This window comes from Pleurodeles waltl, chromosome 3_1 (genome assembly GCF_031143425.1).
Source record: "Pleurodeles waltl isolate 20211129_DDA chromosome 3_1, aPleWal1.hap1.20221129, whole genome shotgun sequence".
Lineage (NCBI taxonomy): Eukaryota > Metazoa > Chordata > Amphibia > Caudata > Salamandridae > Pleurodeles > Pleurodeles waltl.
The window spans coordinates 1,571,744,772-1,571,758,768 of record NC_090440.1 but is presented as its reverse complement, the minus strand read 5'-3'; positions in this window follow the sequence as shown (position 1 = coordinate 1,571,758,768).

The window sequence follows — 13,997 nt, the reverse complement described above, 5'->3', positions numbered from 1 at the left end:
AAATTATTATTCTTGTTTGCATATATTTTTTAACATTACCGGAATAGAAATAATACAATAAAAAGGGAAAATAATATCCTTAATGGCTTCACATCATTAAAATGACTTAATTTGTCCTTAACCGCTCTGTACCCTGCAAATTCATCTGCCTTCATAACGGCAACACATATCCAATTAATTTGCACATTTCCCGGAAGGCAGGCAAGGTGGCATGTTTCATGTAGCATTTACTGAGTCCATCAAAATAAATGCTAATGATAGCTATAATTAATATAATCACAGCCAGACCTAACATAAATCACAAATATCGCAAACAAGAATGTCCTAACTATCTAAGTTACATTTGTGTTTCCTACTTGCTGAATTCCCAGCTCCCTGCAAAACTGGTGAAACGTTCAATATTTCAAGAAACACAAAATTCACATTTTTGCAATTTTCACAGATCTAATGAAGATTTCAAACACCCCCAGTCAAAACCAAAGATTCAGGCCCGATTATGAGTATGAAGGTCCTAGGACAGCCAGACTAGTGGTGGCGGTCGGACTGTAGCAGCTGTGGTGGTCCTCATTACAAGGTTGGCGGGCAGATCCGCCAACCTACTGCCATCCCTGCCACGATCTTAGATCCTGATGGGCTGATGGCGGGGCTCATTGTAATCAGCCAGGGTGGCGCTGAACTCAGTGCCACCCTGCTGATTACAACCTTGTTTCACTGCCATGAAAAGGCTGGTGGAGAACAAGAGCAGGAGCCCACTATGGTCCATACCCATTGCATGGGTAGTACCGGGGACCCCTGCCTAGCACCTTTGCAGACAGTACACATTTCAAGGGTGTTGCCGAACCTTTCCCACTGGGCTGACTGGTGGAAACCAAGGTTTCCGCTGGTCAACCCAGTGGGAAAGCCGTAATGGGACCAGCAGAGAGGTCTCTAGCACTGCCAAGACCTTCCCATCAGGAGTTTGGCAGACAAATGTTTCCGTAGGTCAAACTCATAGTCAGCCCCTCAGTGAATCAGTGATTAGAACGGAGGCAGGATTGTCGAGTGGAGATGGACTGGTACTAATTATGATGTAGTGTTCTGTCAAAAGGAGAGTCTTCTAATGTCTGCAAAATTAGTGCATAATTGGGACAGCTCGGTACACATTGTATGCAAAAGTAGTATGAGCAGGAAACTGTGGTGCAGTCACAGAACACAACAGCTTCAATGTTATTGCAACACATTTTCTGCTTGAATCTGTCTCATGCAAGTGACAATTATGCAAAAATACTTAACTAGAACTCACAGATCTAGAATTACATAGGCGGTGGGTGAAAAGTCCAACTCTGCTAGTGGAGTCTGCCAGCCACCACAGTGTGGAGTTTTTTCTCACCGACAGCTTGCCAACATTAATTAACAATTGGCAAGCATGAGGGAGCATTTGCATAACCTAGTGTGATTTTCAGGTACTGGAACTCCTCTCAGCAAGATTTCTCAATGCAGGTAGTCACAGCAGGTTGTGACCGTTCACTTTGAGAAAGCTGTGGCTTAAGTAGAAAATCTACTTGAGCTACAGAAAGAAGCAGAGCCCTCTGGCTCGCCTCATGGTGCTCTTTGTGCTGATTTTACAGTGCTGAATTATGTCCTGGTGCTAAAAATCGGCACAAAAGGTATGGCATGCGCAATTCGTGGAACTCTGCTGAGTCTTGAAGAGTTTCTCCTAAAGTTTTGCGCAGGCCTACATTACATGAGATTTCAAATGTGTACAAAAAAACTCATCCCTAGTTATGATTTCTTACAGGACTGTCTGAAAAGTATGCCAATCATCTCCAATTTAACACAATGAATATTTCAGTAATCAGTGGGACGACCATTCTGGTTTATGAATTCTACTCATCCATGCTCCGTTTATACCTAAATTTGACATCCTGGAAATGAGAAGTAATTTTTAGAGGAGTTCCAGCAGTAGTATAGACCACATCATATTCAATTGAACTAAATACGACCAAAAACAAAGAAAATGAAGACAGAAACTGATGATGGTTTATCTGACTCGTGCTAGACCTGTCATAATAATGTAATTAATTGTCTTGCAACATCTTTAACCAACAGTATTTCCTAAAAATGATGTACATTGATTTGCTGTCTTAGACCGAAATTCTTGGCCACCTTTCCTGTGAAGAAACTTTTAATGGAATGACCACAGTAAGGAATTCATGAAGTCTATAGCCAGGTACTGCAAAATATTCATTGATTGTCCCTAGTTGGCTGTAAAGATGTCTTGAAGGATTTCTTACAGAAAAGCCGATGACTTGACTGTATCCAACATAACTATATTGCCTTAGTAATCGAAGTTCTTCCTGGCAATTCCTATCAGAGATTCATTAGATCATAAAACAGTAGTCCTCAAATTGGCAAATGTGACTGCATTGTCCAGTGTGGAGAAAAGTGTTTTGAGTCTGATTAATAAGTAGCATCTAATTAACGTCACTAAGAAACATGACATATTTTGATTATATTTTGGAATTACTTTTTTGTATGAATATTACTATTCTGCCTAATGTGTTTAACTAGTTTGTCGATTTTTGTTTTTAGAAAAGGAGTAAAATGGATTTTACACTAGATTCTCCCTTTCCATTAGCAACAAATGAAAAAGGGCTTCACCGAATGCTAAAACACTTTTCAAAGTATCATTCTACGTATTGAAACCTCCATCATGTTTTTGATAATATTACATTAAATTGATTAGCTTACAAAACTTTGGTACTGTTTGTAAATGCGTAATTATAACAACTGAATATCGTTTAACGTTTGTTTAAAATTATAACACCCTTTTAGGAGTTTTTAAAACGTTGTTATTGTCTTAGAAATGTTTTCCATTTACTCTTTAAATGTGTTAATTTTTTGCATTGCTTAGTGGTACAGTAAGAATGAAAAACAAACTTAGTAAACTCCGAACAACGTTAAATATAGAGAAGGAGAGCAGAAGTCTGGCGTGCCTTTAAAAGTTTCGATCGATTGTAAGATCGTTGCACAGAAAGAGGACGGGAAGAGATCGTTTTTGGAAGCAACTTTTTATGATTTACTTATCTTAGATGGTTAAACTGTTTTAACGTTTCTATTTTCGCAGGATGGTAAGCATATAACAAAGATAGAGATAGGCTTGGACAAATTAATGAAAATTTTGAACTTTACCTTTCAACTAAATAGAGATTGAATAACATTATTGGATGACGAAGTTTAAATGAGACAGTTACACCTACCTGCAGCCTTTGCCACAGTTAATCTGCTTTTGCCACAGTTCATCTACTTCAAACTTGTACTGAGGGAATCCTGCAATTTACTAGTGGTCTGAAGAGTACAATTCACCCTCGCCTGGCCCTAAGCAGGCTTGGGAGGGGGCAGCACTGATTCTCCTGTAAGATAGGCACTCCCCCTCAATGTTGTCAACTGCTATTTTGAGGCCACACTCAGAAATGGACAATGATCTATGGTGCAGGGCTGGTCATTGTGCATGAAGGGTGGGACAAAGACGCCTGCCAGCCTATCTTCTTCACCAGGTAGCCCAATTATATTCTGTTCCGACCTCAGAGAAGACCAATTATATGATTGGACCCACCAAAGAACCTCACAGACATTTTAAGGAGATACAAAACTCATTCCTGATTGCCCTTTATTGTCATATACCTTCTGATGTAGGTAGGCCATTTCAGAACTCTCCTCTCAGATGGAAGAACTTCCTTATTTGGATACTGGCATCACTGCTGAGGGAAAACCCTATTTGCCAGGCATTTTTGCTCAAAAATATATGGAGGCTTAAATCTAGGGTTTTACTCTTCCTGCACCAAATTATTCATTCAGAGAGAGGGGAATATGTGCCTTCTGAGCTCTCTTTGTAGACCTAGATGTCCAACATGTGCTGCCCTTCTAGAAGCCAAAGGGCACTTGAGGGATTATGGTAGGGTGACCATCTCTAGCGCTTTCTGTTGCAAAACACAAAAACATCTGCATTCTGCACTTGTATACCACACTTCATTCTGCCCTTCATGCCCGGCCTACATCAAATACACGTAGTTCATAATCTGCAAAACGTTCTGATTTCTTTTAACTTTAGCAAAGAGGACCCATAAAGGACCCCTTATCATCTCACCAATGAGAGAATGACTATCAAACCTCTGAGGAAACTGCTGACTCTAGAGACAAACTGTGAGGTTTGCCCTCAGCATTGTTTTGTAGGTGTGGTAAAATGCCCCTTTTTGGCTGTTTCCCCTTTTTTTCGTGAAAAATGTTGCTAATTTTAAACTCTGCACACAGAGGAACGGCTGACCAGCGCCCAGTGTTTGTACTCTGTCCCCTAAAACATGTAGAAATTGCCTAATCCCTGACTAGCGTATGTAACCTTTAAATAAAATCTTAGCATAAGGTGGAAAATACACAGAGCTTGAAAAGCTAAATGTCAGTTATGGACTGCAGTAGTTATTGTTCCATCCACTAGTGTGACAAAAGAAAACATGGCTTCAGTGCAGTGTAAAACGTCTGTGCCGCCTGTTAAAATAACACTTTTTGACAATTAAAAACCTCTCTTTTAAATTTTAGTAATGTGCCCTGATGTAACCTCTATTGCCCACAAGGTAACTGCATGAACTTCTTGGAGGCTCATTTGCATTAACTTTTAATTTTCTTCAAGCCTGTGCTCAATCCAGGAAGAAGTATGAAGTCTCCTATATTGACCTGAATAGGCAGATATGACTATGAACTATACAGAATATGTAGGTTGGAGGATGTGGGCATTCTGTGACAACATAGTGTAAAATCCTCCTTTACATGTCTATTGAGCAACTTGTAGGACTTCGGGCACACTTGAAATGGAGAGAAGAGAATGCCAAGACAGTTATTGTGTATCCACTATCTGGTTGCTGTGCTACCTGACTTTTGACCTACCAGGCTTCAGCCACTGAATTTGTTGCCAGTGGAGTGCTTGTTTCATACTGAATTTTAGCGTTAGATATGACACTGACATATGACACTGATGACTTCTCTATGACACTCTACCACACACTCAAAGCTGTCACAGCCCCGATATAGTGTGGCTGAAGACTTTCATCATCTTGCAAATGCCAAGGGACATCACATTTTGAGCCTGTGTGCAGTAAGGTAAATAGGAATTATTTAAAAGGTGTTTAGGCTTGCCCCTGGGAGCATTTACCCCTATGACTAGGTAGTGCCCAGGAGTCATGGTACCAAGTTTATACCAACACCCTGAAGACTCCTTTATTGAAACAGTGCTGGACTTGTGGAAGGATACCAGGCAGACTGAACTTGCTGCACTTAGAATCTATGACCTGTGCGGAGGACCGGGATAGGTTGGAACCACTCCACTTGAAACTCAATGACAGAAATATCTCTAAGTTTCTTAAGGCTGATCCCATGGGTGGCTCCAGCAACATAAAAAAGCTGAAAAGGGTATTTTCGCAAAGAATCTCAGTTGACCAGAGTCAATTAACCAGGAATAGATTTTGCTGTGCCCTCTCCTTTAGAGCTTGAGGTCCCAGGCACGTTACATGTGGACTCTTGTGCTTATTTGGACAACAATAGAGGTTTTGAAACGTTTTCAAAAGGTTTGCTCCAGAATTCCAGGGTTTCAAAGCTTCAAGGGGACTGACTGGGAAAAGTGCCTGACTGGCAATTCTACAGTGCTAGACAAATTGCACGTTTTCCCCACTCGGAGAATATATTTCATCACAAAAACAACAAAGTCATTTTTTGGATTGGGTTTTAGAAACTTTTTTGAACTCCCTTAATTCCAGGAGTCTAGTGAGGCCAATCTACTTGTATCCACCTCACACTCTACTGTGGGTGGCATCAGGTCAATCCTAGGTTTGAGTCTACAGAGACCATTGACCACAATTGCTGATTTGCACTTTTTAGTGCTATTTTCACTTAAATATTTTATGAAAAAATATCTCTGGTTCCTCTTTTTGGATTATTGTTGTTTGATGTTATTTTGCTTATTAAACAATTTCTCTATTTTTATCATCTAAGGCGTTTTTTTATTGGGTTGTATTTATGACTTTTTTGACTGGACTTAGCAAGAAAGTAACTTTATTATCTGTGGTGGACATCAGTTTACCCCAACTAATGAAAAACTTTCTTAAAATCCATGTCTGTCTTTCAAACTATTTGTCTTAATATGCTCTCTTTTGCCAACATTTTTTTCTGTATTTTTTGTTGCTTCTCTGCATATGCTTTCAGTTATGTCCTCAGATATTCAGCATCCATTTCAACAGTGTGTGTAGTTTTTGCTTTTCATTTGACTATGATAAGCAAGGTGTTGCTTCTATGACAAGTGAATAATTCTTTGTTTATGCACTAGTATCGTTTGAAGTATTGGTATTGTCATGGTTTCACCCACCTCTATCAACACAAGTGCCATGCCCATTCCCTTGTCTATCATTGTGGCCCATGAGTGCCATGAGTCCTGATATGAGGCACATCTAATCCACACACATGAAACATTACGGTGGGAAACTCTTTACAAACTTCACTAGTTGTTTTTTCCTCAACATAATTCTGGTCCTTATTAGTACACAGCACTTCCCTTTCTTCATTGGGCTAGTGAATCACAGATTATGGTGAGTGTAAAGTCCTGTTACTTGTGCACATTTATGTCAAGCATCCATGTCTCGCCTGGTCAATTTATAGCCTCCAATTTAGTATGGAAAGAACATAGTGTGGGCATTGTCACAATAAAAGCTTATCCTGAGATAATAAATAAATGTGAGGCATTTAAAATAAATCATAGTTATAGTGTGAAGGTAAGAGATGTCCCAACATTTGGTATTTCACTTTGAATTGCTACTTTAAACCATTTCCAATCCAAAAAGAAAATGTTTATTGAGCTGTATTTGCTCTTAGATACAAGGAGTTGACACACATAATAATGTGATACACTGTTCCTAAAGAGCAAGAAGAAGACAGGGTGAGTAATAGGGAATCCTATTAAGTAGGAGCAAGAGTCCTCACACACCCAGTTGGGTGTCATGCTTCATCATTGGACCAGCTCCTCGCCAGACTGGCGCTGCAATGTCTGGCGGGTACCACCCTTTCAGGGGGGCTCTTTGCCGGAGATCTTTTTTGATGATGCCACCCTTTCCCACAGGTAAGTGAGGGGGAGAGGGAGAAAGGAGAGAACAAAATGGAATAGAAGGATAAAATTGGCTCAATGACCCTTACTAAGAACTATCTTTATTAATATGGGGTCTTGGCCAAGATTTAAACTGTAATCAGGAGGATAAAGTCGAAGTAATGTTCGACCACTCTCAAACTGTATTGCACATAACAAGGAGGTCAAGGAACTACCAGACTGTCAGTTGATAGAGGCAAGAGCCAGCATAGTTTATTTTTGGAGAAGCACGTTTTTTTGTTATTAGGTCCTGAAGAAGCGTCGCTGGATCCATTGGGACCTCATAGATGAGAAACATGTCGACCCATTGTTGAGGTGGGTTTGGTAGTTCCTTGACCTCCTTGTTATGTGCAATACAGTTTGAGAGTGGTCGAACATTACTTCGACTTTACCCTCCTGATTACAGTTTTAATCTTGGCCAAGACCCCATATTAATAAAGATAGTTCTTAGTAAGGGTCATTGAGCCAATTTTATCCTTCTATTCCATTTTGTTCTCTCCTTTCTCCCTCTCCCCCTCACTTACCTGTGGGAAAGGGTGGCATCATCAAAAAAGATCTCCGGCAAAGAGCCCCCCGAAAGGGTGGTGCCCGCCAGACTTTGCAGCGCCAGTCTGGCGAGGAGCTGGTCCAATGATGAAGCATGACACCCAACTGGGTGTGTGAGGACTCTTGCTCCTTCTTAATAGGATTCCCTATTACTCACCCTGTCTTCTTCTTGCTCTTTAGGAACAGTGTATCACAGTATTAGTAACTGTTATTGGAGGACATACACTGGACCTCATAATCCTCCGAATCCCCTTATTTCTTGACATAGTTGACACACATAAAACAATCATTATTAAGTCAAAAGGTCTCAACTTCAGCAGAGAAGTTGGCTTTCCCAGTGATTTTTGCCAATGCTTTTCAGACTTGGGAAAAAGAGGGACAAATAATTTTTGCTGATGCTGTTCTACATCAGAAAAAAACAGAAAAAAAACAAAATTATGTGTAAGTGCTTATGTGTCATGACGCATGCACTTTTGTGTCATGACATTGGCTGAGCTTTATGATGTATTGGCACTCAACTTCACCACAAATGTGCATGTTTGTGGCATGATGCAATACAATTTTAAAGTATGCTCTTCCATGGGATCTACTTATCAAAACTTCGGTAAGTGGCCTTTGCAGGTCACTGGAAGTATTTTTTTACAGTACATAAGCCCTCATCCACCGAAGTGGCATGCTTCATTATTGGACTTTTTTTGTTTTTGGATGCCTGTTGCAATACCTAATGGGCTCCGCAAGTGGGCTCTATATTTGAGATCTTTTATCTCTAATTCTAATATTGATCATACAAAAAGATCTTAGCTTTTCACTATTTAGGTAGGAGCGTATGTTGTTGATTCTGAAATGAGGAGATGTGTGCTGGGCCATCCAAAAAGCCCACATTCCCCTGATTTTGTACTGCATTCTGTACTGCTTAGAACTGAAGTTAGTGTTGCAGCAAGCAGCTGGTGGAGATGGCAAGGCAGAGGCAAGTTTTTAAATTATAAAACTAAAAACAATAATACATATTAGTGTCAGAGCAATTTTCTATAGACTTTTATTAAAAAACATGACTACACACATATTGACATTGACATTGACATTGACATTTCCATAGTGCAAGGGTGTCTGCATTGAAGGGAATTATTGTTTATGTGCATGAAGGTGTCCCTTCATGCACATAAGCAATATACAATGGTGGTTTGGCACTTCGTTGTGTGCTGCAGACTCCTAGAAGTAACAAATTGTCATTATTTAATGATTGTTTATGAACAAGCAGGGACACCTTCCTGCACATAAGCAATCATTCATGGTCTTTTGCTTTTTCTATCGAATGCAGCATACATAGAAAAAGCAAAAACTAGGAGAAATAATTCACCTCTTTACACCATGCTAACACCACCCCTGGGGTGGCATTAGATTTTGGCACTGTCAAAAGCAGTGGACGCCCTCTGCCTCAGAAAACTGCATGGGGGGCTCATATTTTCAAGGCGGCATTAAGCCACAAAAAGTTGTTCAGTGCACAGTGCCACCGAAGTGTCACAAAAAGCGGCACTCCATTGGCGCTAGGGTCTTGTAAATATGCCCCTTAGTATTCTGGGACTTGTTTTATTTAACACAGTAAAATGCCAGGAGTGAAAGTCCTATATTTAAACTGCCTTACCTTTCCACACATGGGCATGGGAAGCTTGCCAGCTAGAGAGAGGACAAGGGCAGGGCTGCTTATGACTTACCTGGCACCACTTTAGTATTATCCTGAAGTTACAGCTCAAAGATGGGTAGGGCTGCATAGTGGAGATAACACGTTCATCAAGGGGGATGAGACTGAGCCGAGCTCAGTTGCTCCTCCAGGAAGAATTTCAGCTAGCTCTCTTCTGGAGAACCTCTCCTCTACCCACCTCCTCTCATTGTGCCATTTTTTCCTGATGTCCCTCATAATCTTGACTTCCTCCTTTAGTGCATTGACTGAGTCAGTCACCTCCTGCCATAACGCTGCCTTCTGGAATCCACTGAGAGTGTAAGGAGGTAGTTGTTTGTGACCATAAATTTAACTACAAGAACTGTCTACTCCACAGTGAAATGTTTCTTCCTTTTCAACACTGGCAGCATTGTGGCTTCCCTGTGATGCAGTAGTGGCTGCACAATATCAAATTGTAAGAGGAAAGAAACAGAACCTGTGGTATGGGTAGTATTTATGCAGTTGATAGGGAATGTGTGGCAGATGTGTTCTATTTCTTTCAGGTACATATTATTTTCCTAATAACTGTTATGCAGAGGTCTGCAATTCACTGCCATGCAGAGGTCTCCATACCAGGAGCAGGGTGTTTGCCCCATGATCTGAGATCTCCTATTTACTACCATGCGGAATATATGCACATGAGGCGGAGTGTCCACCTGGAGCCTAGACACACTTTTGAGTAACTTTATACTCTGATTTTATGAATATCCAAAAAAAATGAAGTTATTCAAACATGTAAGAGTAAATTACACATTTTAATGTTTCACTAATGTAAGTTAACTTTGTGAGCAGCCACACACAGGTCTTCTTCAAAATGGAGTGATCGAAAGTATTAACTATTCTACAGGATTTTAATTGTCCCTTCCAAGATGTGAAACATCTTTCTCCAGAAACTGTGGAAGGAGCTATTACCTTGTGACAGAAGTTCTTTTAATTCCCAATATTGTTTATAAACAATTGGCTGTTCACAAAGTTTTGACGTAATGTGAAACAAAGTATATAGAGCAATAAATGGGAAATTCTCATTTGACATACTTGATGGGTTCACTTTCAAAAACGTCTACCTCAGATGTTACTCAACTATATTTTCTCTAATATCACAATGTGGAAGAAAGTCCTTGATTTGATATAAATGTTGTGATAGATTGCCAAACTGATAGCAGTCTCACCCATTGATCACATTGCTAGATTTGTGGAATAGTGGGAGGTGCTTTAACCTTATTGGGCAGACAAAGGATCCAACGGAACCGGAAGGCCGTGACCTCCAGTTATCCAATTAGTATTGGGAACAGCATCTCCCTTTTGGAAACCATTGGAAAGCTTATTTTGATTTGTGGCTTATTTGCAACACTTTTAAAATCATGGTTGATACAATAACTGAAGATCTATTGTGCCCATATCCGAAAATGTCTAGGCCATTAGCAGTTGGACTTTAGTACAGAGTGATGTACACAAAAGAACCATTTTTAAAATAGTTAAGCCACATGCTATAGACAGGGCCTTAGGTGTATTTACCAATATAACAACCTATGAAAACTATAGCTTGGATGGGAAATATTGCAAAATGCTATGCTGTAAATTGTGAATGTCAGTTATATTAGGGGTTTATAAGAAGAGGTTTGAAACATAAATCTGAGTTCTCTCAGTGCCACATTAACTGTGAGACATGAGTTTTCCATTACACACCACTTTATAGCAAGACTTCATCTTTTCCACTGGCTGGTTTGGTCCATCCCAACAACATCCTGTTGTACTCATCCATTTTCCACCCATCACTGCTCACCCCCACCAAGCAGAAGGAATTGATGAGAATGAATACATTTGAAAAAGAATGATGTCCCCTTGGCTGTACCTCCTACCAATCAATCTTTAGCATACAATATGTAAAGCGATCCTGCTGCTATATGTTCAGTGTACTAAAATATTATAAATTTGGGTTGCTCCCCCATTCTGGCAACAAATTATGGCTTCTCCAATATATAACAGTTATTTCTGTTCTTTCTGGATTATGTGATAATAGGAAAATGCCCCTTTCTGCATGGTCACCCAAACCTTTTGCTCGATTTTTCTTCTGATTTTTGAACACTGCACACAGTGATGCTGCTTTCCAGTTCCTAATGTATGTGCTCTGACCCATAAAAAATGTTGAAATTAGCTCTTCTCCTAATTGCCATATTTAACTTACCTGTAGGTCACTAATATATAGAACAATGTTTACCCAGAGCCTGCAAGGTAAATGTTGTGAGTGGACTGCAGAACATATTGTGCCACTACTAGTAGACAATACAAAACATGACTGCATGCCTGCCACCAATAACATGACTGTGCAGGTTTTAACTACATATTCCACCTGTCAATATAACTCATTTTGATAGGCATAAGCCCTCCTTTTAAATAAAAATGGCATACCCCTCAGTAAGGCAGTATGAATGATACTCAAAAGTAGGACATGTGAAAATATAATGTTCACCATGTCCTTATAGTGAAAAGGCCTAGCAAGCATTTTCATTATGGCAGGATTTGCTGTTCCTTAGGAAAGCATTAGGAGTTATATTAAAATAGTTTTTAAATTTTTTATCTCAGCCTACGAACCTTACAAAAATGGTATTCTTGATTTTTTTAATATTTATTTCAAATTCAATTAATTGGCAAAGTCAAATTTATAACAAATATTTTACAAAAATTACTGAATGTATCCTTGATTAGGTGTGAATTGGCTTGCAGAGCTAAGAATGAGGACCTGCTTGTGGGGAGGTGTCCTGTTCCTCTGACAGGATGACCATCACTTGCACTGCAGTTGGTGATCTTCAAAAGGGCTTGCCCTGTCACAAACAGATATAGCCTACACCTGAGCCTTGCCCTCTATTGTCCTTCTAGTCTGCAAGGCCCCAGTCTCAGTGGGAGAGGAACAGCCCCCAGCACTTGTTTTGAGGGACCACAGTGGAGGGTTTCCTCATTTCTCCGACCAAACTTTTATGGTGGGCACAGGAGCTCTGCACAGGTGAAAAATGATTCTGCCATCTTGGTTTTAGGTAGAGAAGGTTACTGTGGGAATCTTTAGAGTAAGGTGCACCAGACCTGCTGCAAAACTGGGTAGAGTTACCCTTAGGAACTTCTTTCATATTGCTTAGGGAGGGGTCAGTAGTCAAACCCACCCATTAGCAAGTGCCGGGAATCAATGTGGCACTACTGGACCTGTGAAAACCAGAAGAAAGATGTACCTGCTGCAGAGAACAATGAGGAGAACCATAAAGGCTGGGCCTGCTCTCATGTGTACCCAGGACAAAGATATGAACTCCAAGGGTCAGTTGGCTGACTTCCTGTTATATGGGGTCTTTGGTTGACAGTCAAGTTACCCCCAGTTCAAGCAAGGACCCGTACTCTAGTCAGGGTAAAAGAGAATCACCCTCAGCCAACCCCTGCTTACCCCCTTAGTAGCTTGGCTGAGCAGTAGGCTTAACTTCAGAGTGCTAGGTGTAAAGTATTTGTACCAAGACACACAGTAACCTAACGAAAACACTACAAAATAACACAACACCAGTTTAGAAAAATAGGAAATATTTATCTAAACAAAACAAGACCATAACAACAAAAATCCACAATACCCAAGTCAAGTTATCAATAAAAATGCAAAAAGAGTCTTTAAGTAGTTTTAAACACACACTAGCGCTGCTAGCGTGAAAATGTTCCTGGTGCGCGTCAAAAATAACCCTGCACAGGCGAGTGTGCGTCAAAAAAGGGCTTGCGAGGTGTTGATTCCACTCACGAGCGGGACCGTGCGTTGTTTCTCCTTTCGCCGGGTCGGGCGCGTCGTTTCTTCTCTCCACAGGAGAGCGATACATTGATCCGGTCAGCACTCTCGGGTCCGGGCAGGCCTTGCGTTGTTTTTTCACGCACAGCGGTACTTGAGTCACAAATCCAGCTGCACGATGATCCGAAAACCCCGCAGCGCGGGTTGTGATCTCCCAGCCTCCGTCAGTGATGCTGTGCCTCATTTCTCCTGCTCAGTGCGTCGATTCTTCAGTCGCGTTTCCTTTGAGTGTCTTTTCTCAGCTGCGGAGCCGGCGGCGCGTTGTTTCTTCAGCCGCAGATCAGAGTCGCGTCAATCTTTTCCCCACATGGCGCTCTGTGTGTGGATTTCCTTGTCTTTATGCTGCCAGCTTCTCCTTTCAGGGTCCCATGAACTGCATGGGTACCACAGGGCAGAGTAGGAGTCCCTCCAGAGACTCCAGGTGCTGGTAGAGAGAAGTCTTTGCTGTCCCTGTGGCTTCAACAAAAGGAGGCAAGTTCTAAATCAAGCCTTTGGAGATTTCTTCACAAGATGGAAGGCACACAAAGTCCAGTCTTTGCCCTCTTACTCTGGCAAAAGCAGTAACTGCAGGATAGCTCCACAAAGCACAGTCACAGGCAGGGCAGCACTTCTCCTCAGCTCTTCAGCTCTTCTCCAGGCAGAGGTTCCTCTTGATGTCCAGAAGTGATCTAAAGTCTGTGGTTTTGGGTGGCCTTCTTATACCCAATTTCTCCTTTGAAGAAGGCCTACTTCAAAGTAAAGTCTCTTTTGAATGTGAAATCCTG